Source organism: Pleuronectes platessa, chromosome 13 (genome assembly GCF_947347685.1).
Source record: "Pleuronectes platessa chromosome 13, fPlePla1.1, whole genome shotgun sequence".
Lineage (NCBI taxonomy): Eukaryota > Metazoa > Chordata > Actinopteri > Pleuronectiformes > Pleuronectidae > Pleuronectes > Pleuronectes platessa.
In genome coordinates this window covers 21,090,072-21,113,439 of record NC_070638.1, presented here as the reverse complement: position 1 = coordinate 21,113,439, position 23,368 = coordinate 21,090,072, and the positions used below count along the sequence as shown (strand labels likewise).

At 42.9% G+C, this 23,368-nt stretch overlaps 1 protein-coding gene across 1 annotated transcript in view; it reads right to left on the bottom strand.

Annotated features, from left to right (window-relative positions):
- The window catches only part of brinp2 (bone morphogenetic protein/retinoic acid inducible neural-specific 2), a 210,646-nt gene extending 187,731 nt beyond the window's left edge, over window positions 1–22,915 (bottom strand). The window contains exon 1 of the mRNA XM_053438689.1: window positions 22,076–22,915. The gene's annotated coding sequence lies outside the window, so the exon portion shown is untranslated. The remainder of the gene's footprint in view (window positions 1–22,075) is intronic.
- Between the last annotated feature and the right edge of the window lie 453 nt (window positions 22,916–23,368).

Genomic DNA, 23,368 nt, shown 5'->3' with positions numbered 1-23,368 from the left:
CAGTCCTTCACTTGTTGGCTGGAGAGGCCAAAGAGGCTGCTCAGAGAGGGGAGCAGATCATATCTTGTGCTGTGTTGATGACCCTCTGTAGAGATTCTTCTATCGGCAGCAGAGCTTGCCGTTGTGATGCCGTACGACAGGATGCTCTGTATTGCAGAGTGGTAAAAGGTCATCAGCAGTCTACGATAAATATATTGAGACGAGCTTATGTACAACATGGCTGAACAGAAGAAAAAAATATCACTAGCAAAGAAAAACATGTAAGTGATGCTGATTTCTCCTGGGATGGCCAAGTTATGGGCTGGCCTGGCTCCAATGAATGGTGCCTTAAAGCCGTGACCAAACCAGGGACGTAGGTCGGACAGGGTCCACACAACATCGAAAGTAATTTGGTCCCGGGAGGGTTCCATTCTCCAGCGTGGGGGTCTCCGGTCTGTGTGTCTGTTTATAACATGTGGTGCCATAATCATTGGAGCAGAAAAGCATGTTGGGAAAGAAAGTCTGAACTGTGTGGTGCAGCAAAAACTCTTTCTGACCACAGCTTGTTATTGATGGTCCACCATGAAGCCACCCGTGTTGGCCTTATCTCATTACCTGTATCAGTTTGGGATGCCAGCTCTTTGAAAGGGGGCCAACGACTTCTCAAATTCAGGGTTTAACTTTTATTTTGGGAATCAGGTTAATGTGTACAGAAATAAACTAAAAAACTAAAGACTGCCTCAGAAATGGATCAGTCAGCCTCTTCGCAAGCTGTTGAGAGTCTATGCATCGGTTGGTGAACACTTTTAGACAGCTCCCACTTTCCAATTACATGTTGGAAACTCTATTATACACAGAGATCACGAGATGGTCACAGTCTGCTTAACCGTACTATGAAACCTCGCAGTAGTGGGGAATTTAATCTATAAGGAACATTTCAATTTTCCCACCATTAGCTTCCAGAGATTTTAATTAAGCATAAGCCATAAATCTCCATTTTTCTCCCATTTCTCTGCTGTCTTTCGCGCCCTCTCAGTCAGTGCACTGCATCAAAATCTTTTGGTGCATTAGTTTCAGTACACACAGTAGAGTTAACAGTATGGGGTAGTGTGGTTTCGCTGCAGGAAATATCCTACACCCCTTTGCGCTGCTAATGTCTGTCCGATATCGGTTTTCATTATTTTTCACACTGTAATGAGACAAAAAGGCACATTGATAATGATGCAAAAATAAATCGAAATTTTAAATGATTTTCTTTCTGCTCAATTTCAACTTTTCCTTTTTTTTACATTTAATTTTCTTGCATCTTTCACATACTTATTTGTCTGAGTCTTTCAGGTTGAGAGCAGTGATGACGGTTGGAGTTGACCCCTGTTTGTGAACTCTGGCTGTCGGTTCCCACAAAACACATGAGGAAAATAAACAAGCATCCGTTTTGGCTTCATAGTTGCTAGAATGTTCCCATAATATAAACCTAACTTGGCGACCTTGTTTTTGACGCTCTATGTCAACCAGCCATCTGCTCGACTTCTACTCAAATCCGCGAGCAACTGAAAAATCCAAGAGCAGTTGTTTGACGTAACGCGGCTGCGAGGAGTAGAGCTGAAGCTGCAGGAAAACTTAGCAGTGCTTATAGAGCGCAAACACAGGGTTTTGAGTCAGAGCATTACAAAATCTGAATGTACAAAAAGCCCTGCTGTCAAACTGATCGACAGCGCTCTTAAATTGAGTGAAATCTACAATCAATACCTCAAAATGAAAAGGCAAAAAACTTAATTTAAGAACTTTCTTTCAAATTTATCAAAAAGGGGAAAACTAAATATCACACTGATATAAGTATTCAGACTCCACTCCAGCGCCTCCTATTTGTATTGATCAACTCTGAGATATTGCTCCAATTTGCCTGTGGAGCATCTGGTAAATTCAATTGATTAGATGTGATTTGGGAAGGCACAAATCTGTGTAAACAAGGTCTCACAGCTGCCAATGCAAATCAGAGCATTCACTTGAATAGGGAAAGTGGTCTCTGATGTTTGGACACCACTTTCCCCCCCTTAGTGCTTCTCCAAACTGTTAACAGCTGCATCGTCCTGATACATAAATTGAAATCTATCCACATATTCAGCCGGGAATTGATGGACTATGTTACAGCTCTGTTTACCTTACTTCCGGGTTTGCATGAGAGCTGGCTTTCGTCCAGATGGCCGGACATTAAAACAGTCTTTATTACTGTTCCAAGTCGTCACATCGTTTATAACTTTACAAACTTATGACTCTAACCTTTAACTGGACCGAGGATTTTAGTCGCCGGGCCTCTGGATCTTAGGTGAAGCTGCAGTTTTCAGTGTTCTTATCAGAGTTAATCTCAGGATGTGCTTGTTTTGAAATGGAGGAGACCTCTGAACAATGAACACTGCAGGAAACCTAACCCACAAATAAAATGACTTGTTTCACAATAATGGCTAGTGCAGTGTATTATTATAATGCAAGAAATGTAGTAAACATGTAAATGGTATGCAGTTTGTTACTTTACTTGTGTATATTGCTTATGGAGATAGAACACATCATGTGAAGCAGGAGCCCTGTATCCCCGGCTGTAAGCATCAGGACAAATAACTGCTATTTGTACAGGAAAAGTGCAGATGCAAAGTTCTTTGCCTCTGAAATACCCTCATGCCATAAATCATGCCAACAGATGCATGTTCTATGTAGATTTCTTTAAGGATAAATGTGTAATGGACCCTCATTGAATATACGGTTTGCATTATTATGACAACCTGCTCAAAATGGGAGCTTTTTTTTTTTTTACAAGCTCATTCCTCTTTGTACCAATAACTGGTCACCACCTCATGAATGATGCACATTCCTTCCAATAACCGGGCATGCTGGTGTTTTTCCAATTGTCTCACGAGCTGTAATTCTCCAGCGCTGCACTTCAGGCTGGAAGTTATTAAAAATAAAAAAAACAGGAGAGGGAGAGGGTTGATTCACTGGCTTTATTTTCTCTTTCTGGGCCGGCAACAGGGTTTAATGTGATATTGCTCTCAATCTTGGGAGCAAATCTTCTCTCTTGTAAAATATCAATACCCCACCATTTTTCAGGCATTCAATTCTCTTGCCCTTCTGCAACGCAACTTCTCCAGTTCCTCCACTCCAATCCCATCGCACTCTTTCTGAATGAGGAGCCGGGGCCGCAAAGTAATCTCCGTTCACTTCGATGGGAACTCTCTCACGGAGGTGTAATCAGCGACCCACCACCCAGACTGACCCTTCCTCATCTCTTCCTCATGGGTGACCCTCTCTTTCTGCAACCTGAGTAATGGGCTCCAGCCTGCAGCTCTCAGGTAACCTGTGCATCCCCCTTCCCACATCATCACCCCTCTCTCTCTCTATATCTCTCTCCCAGTGGCCAATTAAAAGGAAGGAACAGTGGTGGTATAGTGGCACCGCTGGTGCGAGTGACTGGACATGTCCCGGCCCACTCGGAGCCCGTGGTGTGAATCAGTGGTTCGTATGTCTCGTTTGATCTCCGTCGACTACCCCGTGTCCTATAAATCATTTTCTCAGCAAGCGGAGCCTCTTTGACCAAAGCAATCAAGAAATTCCACTTTATCTGCTGGTCTCAGAGCCCACTTCGCCGTTAAACATTAAATGGTGATTTTGAGATGACCCCGGGATAGAGCAGGACTTGGTGAGTGGAGTCAGACGTGATTTATGTACATATGTATGTATGTGTGTGTGTGTGTGTGTGTGTGTGTGTGTGTGTGTGTGTGTGTGTGTGTGTGTGTGTGTGTGTGTGTGTGTGTGTGTGCGTGCTCGAAAGCGGGAGAGACTCACGGCGCAGGGCAATCACACAGATGAAAACAGATTTCCACTTCCCACCACCTCCATGCCACCAAGATCAGTTGTCATTTTACAGCATTTTCAATGAATTGTAGATTGTTAAGTGCATCGTTTAAAGTGTCAACTAGGGCAGAGGGTCTTAAGATCCAACAGAGGGAGCAGCCGGCGCAGGCTCAGCCCCCTGCTCACGTCATGTCCTCGGTCGCCTCACTTCTCCCCTGAGAGGGCTGAGACAGTCCCGCCTGGTTTTCTAATTAAAAATGTGAAGATAAGAATTACTCTACAGGAAATCATGACTGACGTGTTGGAAAAGAGTTTGAGGTGAAGGTCAGAAGGTGAACTGCCGCTTGGATTCTTAACCTTTAACCGAAGGTGTCGTAACCACCGTTAATATATAATTCCTCAGAGGATAATTACAACATGGTTTTGTCTCACTCAAAAGGGTCACGTCTAAAATGTGCACAATAACCATCAGGTCCCAGTTGTTGTCTTCCGATCTTTTTCTTTATCGGCCCATAGGAGTCAAATTTATGTTTAGTTAAATTTTTATAGTAAATGGCAATGAGAGTCAGCGGAATCCGGCTCGGGGGGGGACCATAAAGTGTTTAATCATTGTGAAATGGTTTTATTATTGTGATGTATTCACAGATTTTCCGGGAACTAAATCATGAATCTTGATGAACCAGGCATATTTTGGGGACTGATAGCTTTGCGTGTGCAATTTGCTGCAGCTTGATTGAAGAAAACAGGACTGTTGGGCTTTGGCAGAAGTATTTGTTTATTATGAGAGTGATATAATAATGTCACTTACCATTTCCTTATTTAAAACCACTGTTGTATTATGTTTTCCTTTTCAATCACTACAGTGTTGTATTTTCAAAGTATCTTACCTTTATTGTTTCCATTTATTTAAATTCGATTTTGATGTTAGACACGATGAGCATCACTTCAAATTATTATGTACATTATGGACAGGCAGACAAAGAGAGACTAATGGAATTTAAGAGACCCCCCCCCCCACACACACACACTAGAACACATAAATTGCAGTTGTCTCAAAACATTATAGACGTCCATACGTCAGTCAAAGAGCTGCTTATTATGCTTACTGTGCTTTATGCAGATCAGCACTTACCTCCACCACATTCCTATTTTCTTTAAAAGAGATTTTTGTTGATAATCAGCAACAGCAGTTAACTGCATCTGGTGTCGCAGCTACAAATGCCCTGAAACTGGGCCCACAGGTCCAAGCAGATGGTGCTTAGTGTCTTAGTCAAACCTCTGGCAAAAAGTCTCAGGGGAGTTTTAAAGTCTCCTTCAGAAATCTTCAATTTGACAGAGATATTTCCAAGTGAAATCAGACAATAAACACATGATAGGAAACCTCTCGGTTTTTATGTTGTTATTGTTTTGTGTTATTGTGAGTTTTCTTCCTGGTGAGGTGTGTGCATTTGAAAAAAAAGTACACTGAGGGACGTGTGACGCAATTCATCTCCGTCTCTAAATGATGTAGTACATGGCATTGGTGAAAACTTTTCCAAGAAATACCATCAAGACAAACTTATTCTGTGGGGATGAAAACAAACAACATAAAAATAGAAAATCTATCATGGCTCATAAACTGAATAGAAAAGCCCACATCAGGCCAGCAGTGAAAAACACCTTCCATTATAAAGACACAATAATAGAGGAGTACAGTGTGTCTCTCTGAAGAAAGCTGAGCCAGTGACTCCAACATATCTACTGTACCTGCTAATTCCATCTGTCTGTCTATGTGGAACACATAGTTCATGAACTGCTCATCTTACCAGCTTCACACTTCGGTATTAGAAATTGCTTGAAAATGTGTACTGCTGAGTTTGGTGAAATTTTGATATCGGATATGTTATAGGATATTAATAAAAATGAGATGAGCAGGCGACCAGTGCTCTGCAGCCAAGTTGAACATGTCTCCCTCTTCCTGCTGCTAGCCTTCATATCGATCCCAATTGAAGCACCTTTATTGTGAAAAGTTGTGAACTTGGGTCTGAAATAGTCAAACCGCAATGTATGAAAAAAGAAACAGTAGTTCACTGAATCATTGTAACTTATAAAAAAGCCTCAAAGATGCAAATTTAAGTAAATTCTGTTTCGTATTATGAAAAACATTGACTACAGAATCCTCATTGCAGATAAACCAGTAGGATTAACAAAGTTTTCGAACCGTGGCTAGTGTGAGTGCCACATGAAGCCACAAATATAGTTTTCATAAACACTATGAGCTTAATGTCCTTACACATGTTAACATGTGTACCCCTACAAATTCATTTGCATAAAATCAAACATCCACGCAATTAAACACGAACCGGAACATGTACGCTCCATCTCTGCCCCAGCAGCAACTCCATCTCCCTCCACTGCTTGGATCGGTCCCAGTCAACAGCAGCAAATCCCCTCACAGCTTTTAATCAGATGGGCGACTATTGGAGCTTAGCTAATGGATGCGCTGGGATAATATAATCTCAATAATCTCTATGAAGCCTTTAATTGAACCATATGCTAAACGTGATGTATGACTTCATTAAGAACTGATGTCTTCTTTTATGTGACGCCGTTAGTGACCTTGACAGGCTTAGTGCGTCACCGTGGAGACAGAGGTCCAATCCTGTTAGAGCTGTTCAGAGGAGCTGGCACATCACGGCTGACTGCAGGATCAGTGGGAGACACCGGGCTGAGAGGGACGCGTCAAACTTGGATTGACCTCAAGCACAGAGCACAGGCGTTGTGTTGAGCTACATTCAAACAGTAGTAACACCATGTGATTAACCTGAATTTGTCCGACAATAATTAAATTAGATAAAATAATAGTTAATTTATGATTTAAAAAAATATACTTTGATCATCATCATCATCACAATGACACTTAGTTTACGAAACTAGCTCAAGCCTGCCTTAATTTGTTCACTAGTCATTTTTTTGTCACTGAGCTGTGTGTCTTATTGTTGCTGTGCAGTTCCATTTTAGTCTATTCTACTTTAATTCTATATTGTATATATATATATATATATATCTGTATTTATTTTGTACTGCTGTAATACCCAATTTCCCTCGTTCGGATCAATGAGGGATTATCTTAAAATAATGCTTTTGGTAAATGCTTCTGTACGAAGCAGTTTATATTTTTCCGTGCACAAACGTTGGGAGCAGTTCAGTGTCTTGCTCGAGGACACTTTTGGGCATGGACTCAGGGTTTGGACCAGTACACATGCAGAGTCAAATCAACAGAGCTTTCTCTGGTAGAAAACATGATCTCCTGTGTAAAAAAAATATACATAAATCACTTACAGTAGTTTTGAGTAGAACATATTGAATCTAGGGCTGCAAACAATGAATATATTGTATTTTCAATTTCAGATTTCCATTTATTCTTCAGCCTGTAAATGTGTTCATGAGTGAATCATATGCCTATTTGCTCAGATAAATCCATTTTCAGAGGGTCGGTGCAGTGGTTACCACACAATAAGAAGGACATCGATTAGAATCCTAGTTCGGCGAAGGCCTTCCTTTGTGGAGTTTGCTGGTTCTCCCCTGCGTCTGTGTGGGGTTTTCTCCGGGTACTCTGACTTCCTCCCACAGTCCAATGACGTGCAGCGGAGTCTGATTGGCAACTCCAGATTATCCGTAAGTGTGGTTGTGAGTGTGAAGGGTTGTTTGTCTCTATGTGTCAGCCCTGCCATGTGCTGGCAGCCTCTGCTGGATAAGCGGTATAGATAATAGATGGAGGCATAACTTTGTCGGAGAGACTAGATTAATGCTACAGAGTCTCTCACTGGAAAAGCAGGAGCTGGGAAAACATTTGAGCTTCTTTATTTGATCCGTTCAAGGGCGCAGGTTTGGTTTCAGTGGTTGTTAATCATCCGGCTCTCATCCTGGAACTTGCAGAGAAAAATGCACAGTTCTTTTACTTAAAGAACTATCATTCAGAAGCTTATCGCAGCTGGAGAAAGTCGTGATAACTTACAGTGAAGGCATAAACAAATCTATCAACATCTGGACAGCGGGAGAACAATGGTCGACCTGAAATATCCAAAGTAATGGAAACAAAAACACAACCACAACCTGCGCCACCAATCACCGGGCACAGGGTGCACGTTGTCACCTTGTGCTCTTCACTGGTTCAGAAACTTAACTGAACATTTCAAGGATTGTGTAAACCTTCGACGCCTAAGCAGGGTCAGTGCAGTGGACATGAACTCACATTCATTTGAAGTACTTCCAAGTGACACAAAGCTTTATGCTGCTTATCTGCCGTATTGCTTTGTATGTTGCATGTATTCTATACTAGAGTGAGCATACACTTGAGGTGAGACATGTTGTGTTAATATTCAACATTCTGCCTTAAAACCCAGCTCTTCTCTCTTGTTCTGAAGCTGCTCTCATTGTGAACTCATCGCGTCTCATGTATCGGCCTGTATTTCTTCGCCTAACTGCTTTATAATTTATAAATATTGATTGCGATCAAAATCCCTCTTACTTCCCTCACCCTTCAAAGATGCCACTCGCGCACACACACACACACAAAATGCCAGCCTCTCATTTCACAGCATTTCACTTCACAATAGTGATACCCGGAATGTAAATACATGTGTTCCCCTTTGGTATTGTCAGATGTGAAGTCAGATTTGCATGAGCGCTTTCCCAAAACCACATGCATGAGTAGGTTCAAAGCCGAGCGTTGGGTTAGTCAGCCAAAACGCAGCATGGAGGGGGCGGGGGGTGGGTTGCCCACATTTTGGGATGTTTCCTCATGAATTAAATATGTAATCAGGCATGCAAACTGAGCCAGACAAATCCGGGAGTTTTAACTTTGCTGAAACCAAGAAAATAAAGAAGCCCCTTCATCGAATAAATTAGCATTATTAGAGGCACACTTATTTGGAAATCATTATCATCCTTTCACTGGGAAGACATTCAGTTGGTCACATTTTCCTCTAACAACAAAAGAGAGGCTGATGAACCATTTCCCTTTTTTTTCCCCAACAGCAATTATGATCAGTACAAAACAAGCTATTGCCTGTTTTTACTAATAATCACTGTGATCCACTTGAATTCTGACTTTACAAATCGAATAGGTAGATTTTGTGCCCTATCACAACATTTGCATTGAAAAGTTCAAACTTTACTAGAAGTGAAGTGTGGCCTCGTAATATTTTCTCTTTTCCTCAAGAAAGATTGATCTTGTTAACAATGAATAGCCATTTCTTGGATCAACGTCTCCACAAGACAATTAGAGGAGATGCTGATGTCCCACGGGTGACTAAGCCCTTTGATATTCTTGTTGTCTTAAAATATTATTTGGCAACTAGGGGCAGAATATCTCTCTATCTCCCTATGACACATTAACCCTGTCTCTTTTCCTATGGGCCTTTTAAACGTCTATATATTTTTTTGGACGCCTTTTAACACCAAACCCTCATCATCCTCGGCCAACTCTCCTCTTGCCATGTGATAAGACGCTGTACCTCAGGGTTATATATGTGCCAGAACAACTTTTAAAGCCCGTCTCCCATAGAGACCTTATGGTAACCCTCAGAAATCTGTTTCACCTTTTCCAGAGAGACAGATGAAAGGAAGCAACATTGGCAGAATTACAACTGATTGAACATCAGCTAACCATGACGTGGCTCTATGAAGTTGTTTCAGCTAACATGTTCGCAAAAGAGCAGAGCCTAGACTGTAAGATCCCAGTGGGTTCCTTGACGTTATAAGGGTCCAAGTTTCAGGCTCTAAATGAATTTATCTTTTTAGAGTTTCACTGTAAGCTGATGGCGAGGAGACACGCCTAGCTTCTTACTGCCTTCATCCAAACGTCTACCTTACCTCCATTGGAAAAGTATTAAACTTAATAGCCCTATAAGGAAAATGGTGTTTCCATCCAGGCATTTAATTAGAAGGGCAAGAAAACAGCAATGCTTAAAATCTCAAAAGAGCATTGGAATTAAGAGTTAAAAGACGCAGTTGCTAGATAGAGAATAAAATATTTGCATCTTAAGCTGCAAAATGTAAATTTTCCTAACCACTAATTAGCAGCTAGCTGTTAGCTTACCCCATCCGCTGTTGGAGTTGCTCTGGGGCAGCTTCTGCGTTAAAAAGCTTTGATGGGAGTAGTGTGAGAACCAGTACGGCATTAAACAGGCTTAAAGAGATGAAAAAGCTCTATAGGTTTGCAAAGTTGAATCTTCAGTGTCCTTGCTGATGAGAAGTTTGACTCTTGTGGACTTCTTGTCTTTCTCCCGCCACCTGTCGGCGTGTCTACAACATAAAATCAATGAAAGCAGTCCCATAGTGTCAACTCTACATTTCTCCTGAGAGGCCACATCCCTACTCTCACTCAACACCTCCTCACCCCCAGTGACACACACTCTCCGCAGGGACAGCTGTGACATGTCTGAGCGGGCAGCAAGGCCATTATCGCGTCCTCCCAGATGTTCTCGGTGGAGTGTGTTGGGCCAATGCAGCCGCCTGATAGGTTTTTAATAAGCGCACCCAGCCATTCCACTTCATTTGCTTCACTTTGAAGCAGCCCGCTCGATCTGAAGGGAGCCCGGCCGATGTTTGGCCGTGAAATGTGTTCCGGTGGCAAAACGAGTATCTTGCTGATGCGGGAGACAAGGTGACGCCATGCTGGTTCACTTTTTTTTTTTTTTTAACTGCTTGGTTGGGACATTTTGCATTTTCCAGGCCTGAGGTAAAACAGCATGAATATAAAGTAATGTGTATGGACTCTCTCTTACTTACCCCTCTCTATTAAGAGTCTGTCCTGAATCAAAATCCCCGCAATGAAGCTAATAGCCTGGTGTGTGTGTGTGTGTGTGTGTGTGTGTGTGTGTGTGTGTGTGTGTGTGTGTGTGTGTGTGTGTGTGTGTGTGTGTGTGTGTGTGTGTGTGTGTGTGTGTGTGTGTGTATGCAAGAAGGGGGGGGGGGGTACGCAGCCTTCAACAGCTTTGGTAAAAATCAATGGGAGGAGTTTGGATGTCAGAGTTATTGACTCAGGATGATATAGGTCAATACACAGATCAATGCCTCAACTTATAATCGATGTATTTCTTACCACTAAATGTCTTTCCTTATCATTGTCAGAGGGTGGAGGAGAGGGAAGAGGGAGGGGGGGTGAGAGGCAGAGATTCACACGCTGGATAGGGCATAAATAATACACTGCCTTCGCGCCAAGAGAGTTTAAATTTCCTTTATGTTTCTTCTTCTGAGAACCCGGATGGAACGTTTAATGGTTTTAATTTCATGTACACATGAATTTAGGTAACACTGAGCTGCATTTGATATGGAGATGTAAATTTTTCTCAATGCTTTTAAGGAAAACACTGATGCAGTCCTTGTGGTTTTTGTTTGCTACAGTAATGACTGAATGCATCTATTCAGCAAAATCCCTCTTGCCCACAGAATGTTGATGCCTTTTTCTGTTTAGCAGCAACAGGAGTTTAATTGTTGGTGCTCAAAATTAACTGGAGGGGGTAAGAGCACCAATTATTGAAAATGTACACAACAGATAAAAAGACAAAGCAGCTGATGAAGGGTAAAGGAAAACTCCATTATGTAACTGATTTAATCTACTGAAGATTTTATCCAGATATGACACACTTGAAATAAAATGTAAGAAAAAAGAAAGACGGACAAGATGACAAAATGTGTCGATGTGTATTCTAATTAAATTTAGTATTGTGATCTGTTGGCTAATGGCTATCCGAAGTTTGATCTACAAATCAAGCTTTTCACTTAGCTTTTTGAAAATTTGAAAAGAGACATAAGCTGGAAAATACAAGCAAAACAAGTTGAGATAACATCTCACATCAATCATGAGATGTTGTATGGCTTTTGATGTAATTTTCTGATGTATAGGATGAGAAAAACAGATGGAGAAGTTTAATGGTAGCATATAAGTTTTAAGACAGTACATTTTGTGCTTGACCTTTCTAAAAAAGAGCGTTGCAAAAACAATTTCCCCAAAGCCTTATGGGAACGAGCGGCTGATCCCTTTGTATTAATGAGACAAGACATTTTCCCACACAACTCAACTGCTTAGTCCATAAAAGTATTTGTAATCGGTTTTAAAAAATCCTCAGTGGATTAAGTTAAACAGAAAGCTGTGTTTTTCACTGTGTAGTGGTAAAAACAGCATTAAACCCACCCCCACCCACATGTACAATCAACACACACACAAATGTCCCGTCACCCTCATACATCCCCTGTGTAGGATGAGTCCCTGGACCGCCACAGTCCACGTTGGAGCCCAGTTCAGGATTAATGTACATACAGCAAACAATGGAGCGTCACACTGCTCACTCATCCCCTCCTACTACAACTGCCGTGGGATGCATCTGGCTTCTCCTTAGAAGAGAGGAGCACTCTGATGTGAGAAGAGAGGAGGAGAAGGGGCCAACGTCGAAAGAAAGAGAGAGTTTAACTGCCTTTCATGTGCCTCCCTCCTTCCCATTCACTTTCTTTTAGCTGTTTTGCCTTTAACAAGCAACTGAAGCCAGGCACTTCTCCAGGGTTTGCCACCAGAGGCATGTCGGCGCTAAGGATTGGAGCACCAGTGGGGAGGTTCGTGGTTAGGGCCATTGTTTCATCTTTCCTTTTATTCCCCCCCCCCAGAGATACCGTTCCTAATGACTGGCACAAGCACAAGGGAAGATAAAGGCGAATCTCAATGTTGGATAAGGGATTCAGAAAGCTCGATATACCGGCTGCTGGCAGCTTTCATTTAAAGGTCGACACAGCTAAATATAACAGCTCCCTGCAGTATGATCGGAGATATTTCAGATTTTCTATCGACAAATAGGGATGGCATGGTGTGCCAATTAGTCGGTGATCAGTGTGGAGAGAACTGATGATCACGGATTAAGTGTTTGGGTCATTTAACAGGCAAGAATGCAAATTGTATACGTTTCCATTCTCATAATGATTTTCTCTATTGGAGTATGAGTCCAATTTGAATACAAAAGAGTGTCTGTCATGTTTAATCAAGCCATATCGTCTCAAGATCTGGGAACATGATTAACTTTTATTTAAATGTTAACAAACGGAGGATAAAAAATGGGGGAGTTTGAGACCCTTGATCGACACTTGAGAAACCTCCCGAAAGCCTCAACAGTGAAATTCTGGGGTGGGGGTCTCTGGAAAAAATAAATCTAAAATGATCAGTTTAATTGTCATTAACGTGTATTTCTTTTTGGATTTAGGCGATATCTTTGTGCCCTGCAGCATGTCCGTCCCCCCCGTCCCCCCAACACGTAGGAAAAAAATCCCACATTTCGCGCACACACAGTTCAACTGAAAAACACAACACGAGACGTGACGCGCACAGCCTGGACATCAGGGTTAAGGCGCCCAGAACAATCCGGATTCATGTTTTCTGACACCATCAATTAATAACTACAGTGCCTTGCATAAGTATTCACCCCCTTTGGACTTTTCTACATTTTGTCATGGTATAACCACAGATTAAAATTTATTTCATCGTGAGTTTATGTAATGGACCAACACAAAATAGTGCATCATTTGGAAGTGGGGGGAAATATTACATGGATTTCACAATTATTTACAAATAAAAATCTGAAAAGTGTTGAGTGCATATGTATTCACCCCCTTTACTGTGAAACCCCTAACAAAGATCTGGTGCAACCAATTGCATTCACAAGTCACATTTGCAAGTCACATAATTAGTAAATAGGGTCCACCTGTCTGCAATTTAATCTCAGTATAAATACACCTGTTCTGTGACGGACTCAGAGTTTGTTGGAGATCATTACTGAACAAACAGCATCATGAAGACCAAGGAGCTCACCAAACAGGTCAGGGATAAAGTTGTGGAGAAATATGAAGCAGGGTTAGGTTATAAAAAAATATCCAGAGCTTTGAACATCTCTCTGAGCACCATAAAATTCATCATAAGAAAATGGAAAGAATATGGCACAACCGCAAACCTACCAAGAGGAGGCCGTCCACCCAAACTGAAGAGTCGGACAAGGAGAAAATTAATCAGAGAAGCAACCAGGAGGCCCATGGTTACTCTGGAGGAGTTGCAGAGATCCACAGCTGAGGTGGGAGAATCTGTCCACAGGACAACTATTAGTCGTCTACTCCACAAATCTGGCCTTTATGGAAGAGTGGCAAGAAGAAAGCCGTTGTTGAAAGGGATCCATAAAAAATCCCGTTTGGAGTTTGCCAGAAGCCATGTGGGAGACACAGCAAACATGTGGAAGAAGGTGCTCTGGTCAGATGAGACCAAAATTGAACTTTTTGGCCTCAATGCAAAACGCTATGTGTGGCGAAAACCCAACACTGCCCATCACCCTGAGCACACCATCCCAACAGTGAAACATGGTGGTGGTAGCATCATGCTGTGGGGATGCTTCTCTTCAGCAGGTACAGGGAAACTGGTCAGAATAGAGGGAAAGATGGATGGAGCCAAATACAGGGAAATCCTTGAAGAAAATCTGATGCAGTCTGCAAAAGACTTGAGACTGGGGCGGAGGTTCATCTTCCAGCAGGACAATGACCCTAAACATACAGCCAGAGCTACAAAGGAATGGTTTGGATTAAAGAATGTTAATGTCTTAAAATGGCCCAGTCAAAGCCCAGACCTCAATCCAATAGAGAATCTATGGCAAGACTTGAAGATTGCGGTTCACAGACGGTCTCCATCCAATCTGACTGAGCTTCATCTTTTTTGCCAAGAAGAATGGACAAACCTTTCCATCTCTAGATGTGCAAAGCTGGTAGAGACATACCCCAAAAGACTTGCAGCTGTAATTGCAGCGAAAGGGGGTTCTACCAATTATTGACACAGGGGGGTGAATACTTATGCACCCAACAGATGTCAACTTTTTTGTTCTCATTATTGTTTGTGTCACAATAAAATTTATTTTGCACCTCCAAAGTACTATGCATGTTTTGTTGATCAAACGGGAAAACGTTTATTTAAGTCTATTTGAATTCCAGTTAGTAACAGTACATAAAGGGAAAAAGTCCAAGGGGGGTGAATACTTATGCAAGGCACTGTAAATACATGTGACGGTCAGTTTGTGTGAAGAGTGACAGAGACGGGCAGACACACACTCACACACACACTGGAGCACTAGGAAAGGGGGAACCCGGATTGCCACTGGGTATTTTGCACACTGATTAAAAGCTAAAGTTAGATGGTTCCCAGAGGAGAGGAATGACCTGTGTGGCGTCCAAAATTGCTTTTTTTTTTTTGTCAATTTTTTTTTTGCAATGACTTGATGGTTTCATACAGATTATTTTTTCAGTAAAAGGCTGTTGCAGCAGAGAGTTGATGTATTTGTCTTATCCAGAAAAACTGGGACACTGACAGCGGATGTCGCCGGTGAAGTTTCATTCACCTCAGGCAGAAATCCAAGAGATTTCAATAAACAATGAACACTTTTATTAATAAGTTTGTTTTGACGGATGTCTTTGAAATATTGCGAAACTCAACTAGTTCAAATGAAAGCAGTCTATAAAAGCAGTGGTGTAGTGGTGTCTGGAGATATACTCTTAATTTGTCTTTTTTTTTTTCAGCCCGTCCAGCAAAGGACTAACCTTGTGTGTTGTGAAATGAAAAACTACTATTGCTTATTTAGTTCACTGATGCAGATTAAGCTGAACTACCATGACAACCTGAGCCAGTGGCAAGCAGCACCGAGGTAAAACGTACTGAAACGTCTGCTGATATTTTGTATGGGTAGTTTGCCTCGTGTTAGAATTTCCATAGAGGCCGTATTTAGTTTGAGTTCTGTTAATCAGGAGATCAGGTAAAGGGAAGGAGATATTTTGTACCCGGAAGACAAACCCATATATGGCCCGCCCTATTCTGCCTCTAATTGGCTCATTTTTATTTTCTAATAACTTACCTATCAGAGGCAGAGTAAATTGCTGGCTGCTTTTTCTGTCCTAGGAAAAGATGGGCTTGCAAAACACGAATGAATGATGCGCACAAGAGGCGATTTAGAAGTGGGTATATCCTGTGCTGTATTCCCACTGCTATGCTATCACAAATAAGTGGGTATGTAATGTATACCTGCGTGGACCCTTCACTACACTAGTGTATACAAGGTAAAGTTAATTATGAATGATTTGATTCATCTTCATGTTGACGGCTGCAACTGAAAACCTGAAGAGCCTCAGCAATGCAGCGTTTCTCACTGCACGGCAGTCAGGCCTCTCACTCGTGTGGCTGCACTGTGTCAAGAGCTGCAGCAAGCTCGGTCACTACTAGGGTTGCAAAATTCCGGGAATATTCAAAGTTGGAAACTTTCCATGGGAATTAACGGGAATATACGGGAATTAACGGGAATTAACGGGAATAAACTGGAAATTGTGTGGGTAATTTATACTAACTGTATTTACCTTGTCATATACAGAGATAAATATAAACATTTTGTTTTGTCATAGGCTGATTTGAGCCCTGAGGAAACTTTGGGCACTTGACTTTATGCTTCTGTCATTCTTAACATTGGTCTTTGCACAGTATTTGCAAATGTACACAGCCTTTCTTTCTACATTGGCTGGAGTGAAGTGTCTTCACACATGAGATAGTGCACGTGGCATTGTTCTGTAGAGTAAGATGAGAAAAAAGCTTGTAAAAAAACACTTAAGCAATGCCAGAGATATAAATAGTTGGCCAATTGGAATCGTTTTTAAAAATATTTTACAATTGATGGATAAATGAATATAAATAGGCTTAAAGAACAGATGAACAATCCTCAATCAGCATGTTAATATATTTCCCCCAGTAATGCATGTGTTGCATTCCATACATCTTTGAAATAGAGTTTTGAATGATCTTTTTATTGCTCAGCGTTTAATTTATGTATTTTTTTATTTTTTAATTCCCCAAATTTCCTAGCTTAATATTCCAATGGAAAGTTTCCAGAGAGTTTCCAGAAATTTACCGGACATTTTTCGCCCCTTTGCAACTCTAGTCACTACACCTCTGAGCCCAAAAAATACAGCCCACTGCTTCTGTTTATATCTTACAGCATCACTTTGGTCATTGATATCTCCACCAATTTTTACGGCACAGAGATACGATGTAGCCGTGCCTCTGTCAATCAATAATCAATTACTGCGGGACCAAATGGCAGAGGAGCTGTGCAGCTTCAGAACATTGCTTAAAGATTTTTTTACCACCACATACATTCTGCACACAAAACATCAGGTGTGCCAATCAATTAAATATACATACATTATAGGTATATACAAAAAACACTTTGAGATAAACGTCTCACACAGTAGAGCAAAAAAAACCATACACATGTCTGAAGCAGCTGCAACCCCCCCATGAGGGAGGAATGCATTTCAGGGATGTTGGATTAGGTTCAGTGCTCAACCTGTTTCAGAATGTATGAGGTTCTCATACCTGGAAGAAAATATTGAGTCTTATTAAAACAGAATTCATGTGATTTACGCTAAAATTGATCGAAGACTTATGCAAATCCCATGTTTGCAGGATTTAAATTGTTTGTATTGTGTTGTGTGCCTTACCTACGTACACACACGAGTCCTTTTCAAATGTCATTTCTTATGGAAGGAAACAGTGTCTGATATAACGTGATGGGTTTCATAGCTCAATTAGAAGCAGCTAACCTGGCTCTGCCTCAAAGTAACTAAATGTATCTAACACCTCTTCATTGATAAACACTGTTTAAACCATGTTTAATCTATTTAATAGAAACTCTATAAATGCAACACTCGGGCATGTGGTGTGTCATCTCCTGAGGCTTTTATCTAGGAAGAAAACGTGTTAAATCAAATGTCAATGTCTTTGGATAATCAAAACCGTCGATATAATCTCTGACAAATGGATAAACTGGCCTTCATTTTTGAATTACTGAAAATAATGATCAGTCTGAATTGTGCATGGTCCAAGGAACAGTGATGCAGCAGTGAGTGAGAGGCTGCCTGGGAAAGTGAAACCCTGCTCCACACTGCTGGCATACGGATGTATGGAGAAGCCACCTACTCAGCCCATAGAAAAAGCAACCTTTGAAAATGTGTGCACAGTATGACATGAACCTTAAAAACCCACGTGCCACTTATCTATGAAGGACACTGTGCAATTCTGAGGGGTGAGACCGGAAGCAAATCTGAAAGGCGGCTATTATGTATCAATCGCTGAAATGCCTGCATTTTCAATATCTCCCCCATGTCCTTGCTGTTTGAAGGACACAGCTGCGTCGTATGCACAAGTCAATCTGAGGAGCAAACACACGCATTTACATTTATACACACGCATTTAGCCGATGTGCTGTTCTGCAGAGTGGCTCCCGGCGAGATAGCGACGGTAGATCCAGCTGCGATGTTTTTCAGTTCTCTTAAGAGGCAGAGCAAAGGTCAGAGACGGACGGAGAGCCTCCTTTAAATATGCAACCTCGGGCGAGAGAAACGTGAGGGAGAATAAGTGAACGAAATAAGAGGTCAAATGAATTGTTTTGGGTTTAGGGAAGGACAACAGGTGAGAGGAGATATTCTCTTTTCCAGCACTGAATGTCCTTTCACTGGAAATTTGCAATCGTATAGAAATATCTGAGGGATTGGATGTGGAGTTGTTTGCTGTGGAATGCGTCTGGTGAGAACTGCTTATTACGACTGAGGGAGACGATAAACACATTTCGAGACAGAGTAATATATTTGTTAAAAAGTACAGAGCGGGGACCATCAGGGGCCAATGAACGGATCCCACCGGGTCCTCCTGAGCAAAATGAGAAGGGGTTTAATTTTACTCTTATTTTATTGCTTTGCCGAAATGTTTGAACACTCGAGGAACGCATGAAGATAACCGATGAGTCATATGTTTCATTCCGCCTACTGTGGCCATCACCCTAGAAATTGCCTGCTTTATGATTCTAAACCCGAGACAACAATTATCAACAGAAACCACAGGTGAATGCTTGGTTTCTGTTTCTGATATCATTTAACTAGATAAAAACAAGCCAGATATAATGGGAGTGCATTGAGATATATTTCCTCATACAAGGTTGGGAGGCACAAAGAAATGTGGAGAGTGAAGATAGATTTTTTTTCAGGGTAAATGGTAAATGGTTTTGTATTTATAAAGCGCTTTTCCAACATTCTTGACTTTTTTTCTTCAATACATAACATGTCATTTAGCTGACGCTTTTATACAAGGCGTCATACAATTACACTTCCTATAGAGGGTGTAAAATTGGTAATTTGATATTTGTTTTGAGGATGTTTAAATAGTTGAAAAGCGTTTTATGATGAAGCTGCTTTACCTCCAACTTTGTCCATTCTGCGTGTTGAGAAAAATCTCATGTTGATTCATGTACAAAGGTTTTTATATCATGCAACACCTCTAAGAAGAAGATTGTCGAATATAAAGCCACCAGAAAAGACAGCTTAAATATTCTTTCACCTTTTCAATCCAATACCGTCTTGCAGTTGTTTACGTGTGGACTGTCTTGAGTTAGTGGAGTGTTTGACGAAGATGTCTGAGTCATTAATCTGAAGTGCCAGCGCTCATTACCATTCACTGCATCTGCTTAAACTGGGGATTTATTTTACAATCCTCTAAAGTCCAAATAAGGGGCGTCAATAATAAATTATTAACAACTAATTAAAAATGTATATAAAACAAAATGAGTCATTCCAACTTTCTTTTTTTTAACATGCGCACAGTTATTTTCTGATGTAATATAAAGTTGGATTACTTCTTAAATGCATATTCTTATAGACTACTGAAAGATAAAAGATGTTTTTTTATTCTCAATTTAAAATAAGAATTCTGTGGACATTTCCGACTTCTGCAAAATAATTTCATGGGTTTGCAGAAGCCTTCTCGCCAAAGAAAGCATTCGGGTTCAGTGTGCGGACACGGATGACTAACTGAGCTGGTCTCATGGGTACACACCCAGGATCCCAATGGCCACAATGAGATGCCACAGAGAAACACGACACAATTAGAAAGAGACACAATCCATCCACACGCCTGTGCCCTGGGAGCCGCTGCTTCAGCATGCAGGCAGCTGACGAATTACAGACAAAGACTAAGAGGTGGAGAAACATCACGAATGGCCAGATCGCAATCCAACTGCCCACCTGCAATCTGATTTAGCCCGAGGTAAAAGAAACCAGGCAAGGATATGTAATCCCATAAAAGAATGTTGTTCTCTACAGCTGAGTTCAAGAGATGAGTCGTATTGACACAGTCCCGGAGGCTCGCGGTGGAAGAACACTTCCCACCTGAACAGATCTGCTCCTGGACACTCTGTCCGCTCTCCCCCTTCAGCACCAGATGTCACTGATCATAGTCATCGAGTGTTCAATGCTCCTTTTCTATCCGGACCGGATGTTCCGCGTGGACGTCCACTCCCACCGCCTTCACACAACATGTCATTAGATCTCTGAGTGTCAAGCTCTCTCTCTCAGTGCCACAGTATATCACAACAAGGCTCACTAAGCACATCCCATCTCCACTTAAATACACAGTCGTGACACCAATACTGAGGGGAGCCGCTCAATCTCCTCACAACTGCCTCACTTCTTTGAATTCATTGAATTCCACAAGGTGTTGAAATCTTTCCTCTGACTCTGATCCATGTCGACCGCATGACATCATTTCCGCACACCCCCCCTGCCAATCTCCTGCTCTGCCACATCACCACAGTGTCCTTCACATCTGGGTGACATGGCCATGTTCACGAAAATGGGTTGGATTTGACGTTTGGACCCCCCCACACCATTACACCACCACCGGCATCCAAGGAGTGGAAACTGACACCCCTCCACCTCAAGGTTGGATGTGTTGTTCATTCTGAGATGCTGTTCGGCTCACCACAGCTGTAAAGAGGTTATCTGAGGTATGCCGTAGCCTTTCTCCTCTGACCCATCTCATCGATAATGTCTTCCCTGTTTTTGCTTGAAGAGCAGCTCACTCTTTTGTTTTACTCTCCAGTCTCAAGAGTAAAAACTCCAGAGAGTGTGAGAGATCAGGAGTTTCAGAAACACTCAAACAACAGCTATCATGTCAACCTCACTAAGATCACATGTTTCTCCATCCTGATGTAGGATGTGAATGTTAATTGAAGCTGCTGACGTGTCCCCGCAGGATGAAATGCTGCCAGGTGTATGTGGACTTACTGGACTGCCACAGTATTTAGAGATCAAACAGGGTGACTGTCCCTCTTCCTCTCGCTTTCCAGCTGCAGGAGTTTGATTCTGACTTGGTCGCTTTCTTCTCTCTCCTCCATTATTTGTTTGACAGGATCCCCCCCCCCCCCCCCCCCCTCCTCGGGTCTCTGGCAGCAGCAGTGGGCGTTCAGTGTGAAAACTGAGACAGCAGCGCCTCTTCTTCTCCGAGGATTTCCGGCGGCCACATACACAGCAGCCGAGTCCCGACAAAGTAGCTGACAGGTAAATGTTGTCCTTACACGGTTCAGAGAATTTGTGAGAAATTGCACGGTGCGTGGCAGGCATTCAGGGTGACTGATGGAGCGACTGTATCCCGCACGCATGCACGGGGCGCAGAGCGAAATAGAGAGTGAGAGAGAGAGAGAGACGGCGGGGAGAGGCAGGAAGGTTTTCAGTGGGAGAGCAACAGCGCACACGCAGACACGCACGTTGATGAGACGACGCAAAGCAGAGGTTGAAGGACAGGTCGGCTCCAGCTTTGGCTTTTATGTAAAACCATGGGACAGGGCTGGATTAGGGTGCGCGCACAGGCACGCTCTTAACACGCACATACGGAGGGAAACTGCAAAGTTGTAGTTACGCCAAAAAACAACACAATCCACAACTCACAGATATTTCTACGGCATGGTGCGAATGCGGAGCTTTACTCAGTCTTCACACGTTCAAAACACACAACAATCACACAAACAGTGAGGAAAGACCCACGTGTGACCCCCGAGGTGTGTTTGGTTGTGCGCAACTCTTTTGCACAACATAGATTTTTTTGCACAGATATTGACGAGAAGGAATCCACTGCTGCCAGTGTGGACACGAGCTGCACGAGCCTCACATCTGACTCAACTCTTCTCCCCCTTCCCTCACTCTCTGCTGATCCATCATGCGTCACGACTTGATCTCAACTCCAGCTGCAACTGACCACCCGAACCCGTTCTGCCGTCTTGTGCCACGAATACGCACGGGGTCGTATTCCTCCCCCAAGAGAGGAAACACACAGACACACACGCACATACACGCACTCACACACACAAACGCAAAAACTCACCCAGGGTGTGAACGCAGGTCCTCCCCGTGCGCCTCTAGATGTGTGTGTGTGTCCCTGTATCCAGTAAAAAGAGGAGGGAGAAACCCGTGCAGCAAAGGCGAAAACCAACTAGAGGACGGCAGCCATACGCCACCGACTTCCCTCCTTCTTCTTCTCCTCTTCCTCTCTCTTTCTCTTCTTCCCTCAGTCCCTGCCTCTTCCTCGGGGCAGGCTGAGCAGCGGCTGTAATAATCCAGACATTGTCCTCTTCGTCAAAACATTAACATCAAACTACGGACTCGGATTCGGGCCACAACTCGAAAGTTCACAGTTCGGATGGGTTTCCAAGCTCCGGTTGGAGATGGTGCGCCCCCAGTTATCCGCGTTTGGAAACAGTCTGATGGAACAGTCCACGAATTAAAAGAAGCTCCTCGCGATATGGTTCTAGTCAGAGCGGCGGCTGCAGAGAAAGTTTGCTCCCAAAGTGGCTGAGAAACGGATGAGATCGGGCGTGAAAGGAGGGAGATAATCCCAGGGAGATTAGTTCGTCTCTCTCTTTCCGCTCCGGACCAAAAAAAAAACTCTCTCCTCACAGGGGCTGTGGTGCACCTGCTGCCGGAGCAGGCACGCACAGGTATCCACTGACGGAGCGCCCTCCTCTTCCTCTTCCTCTCTGTACCGCACTTTGCTTTTCTTTTTCAAACGTCTTAATATCCCGGATCGCCTGGGTCTCTGCGCGCCTCGGTCATCACTCACGGTGGAACAGCCTGGCGTTGCCTTTCAAAGTGACTCGTGAAAGAGCGTCTCTTTTCACCAGCGCTCTCCTCCTCTCTCCCGCTCTCTCTCCTCTCCTCCACGAGATCTGTCCATCCTCCCGGAGTGAAACCACACCTCGCTCGGCTGCAATTGGCTGAAAGCAGCAGAGGAGGAGGAGGAGGAGAGGGAAGGAGGTGAGGCTGCGATGATGATGAGCACCGGGGAGAGGGGATGGAGGGAGGAGGACCAGAGGATGGGAAGAATGGAAAGATGGATGAGAGATCTTGACGAGGAGAGGATGGAGAGAAAACGTGGGATGAAAGAGGAGAGACAGTTTGTGCCAGGAAAGGAGGATAACTGAGACTGTGTGTGTGTGTGTGTGTGTGTGTGTGTGTGTGTGTGTGTGTGAGTGGGTGTGCGTGCGCGTGCGTGTGTGTGCGTGTGTGTGTGTGAGGCACTGAGCTCTATGTGTTTGGGGCCAAAGGGGAGGGCTGGCTAATGAAAGTGAAAATGCTTCCCTCCTCTTTCCTCATTCATTCACATCGCTTTAGCCAAATT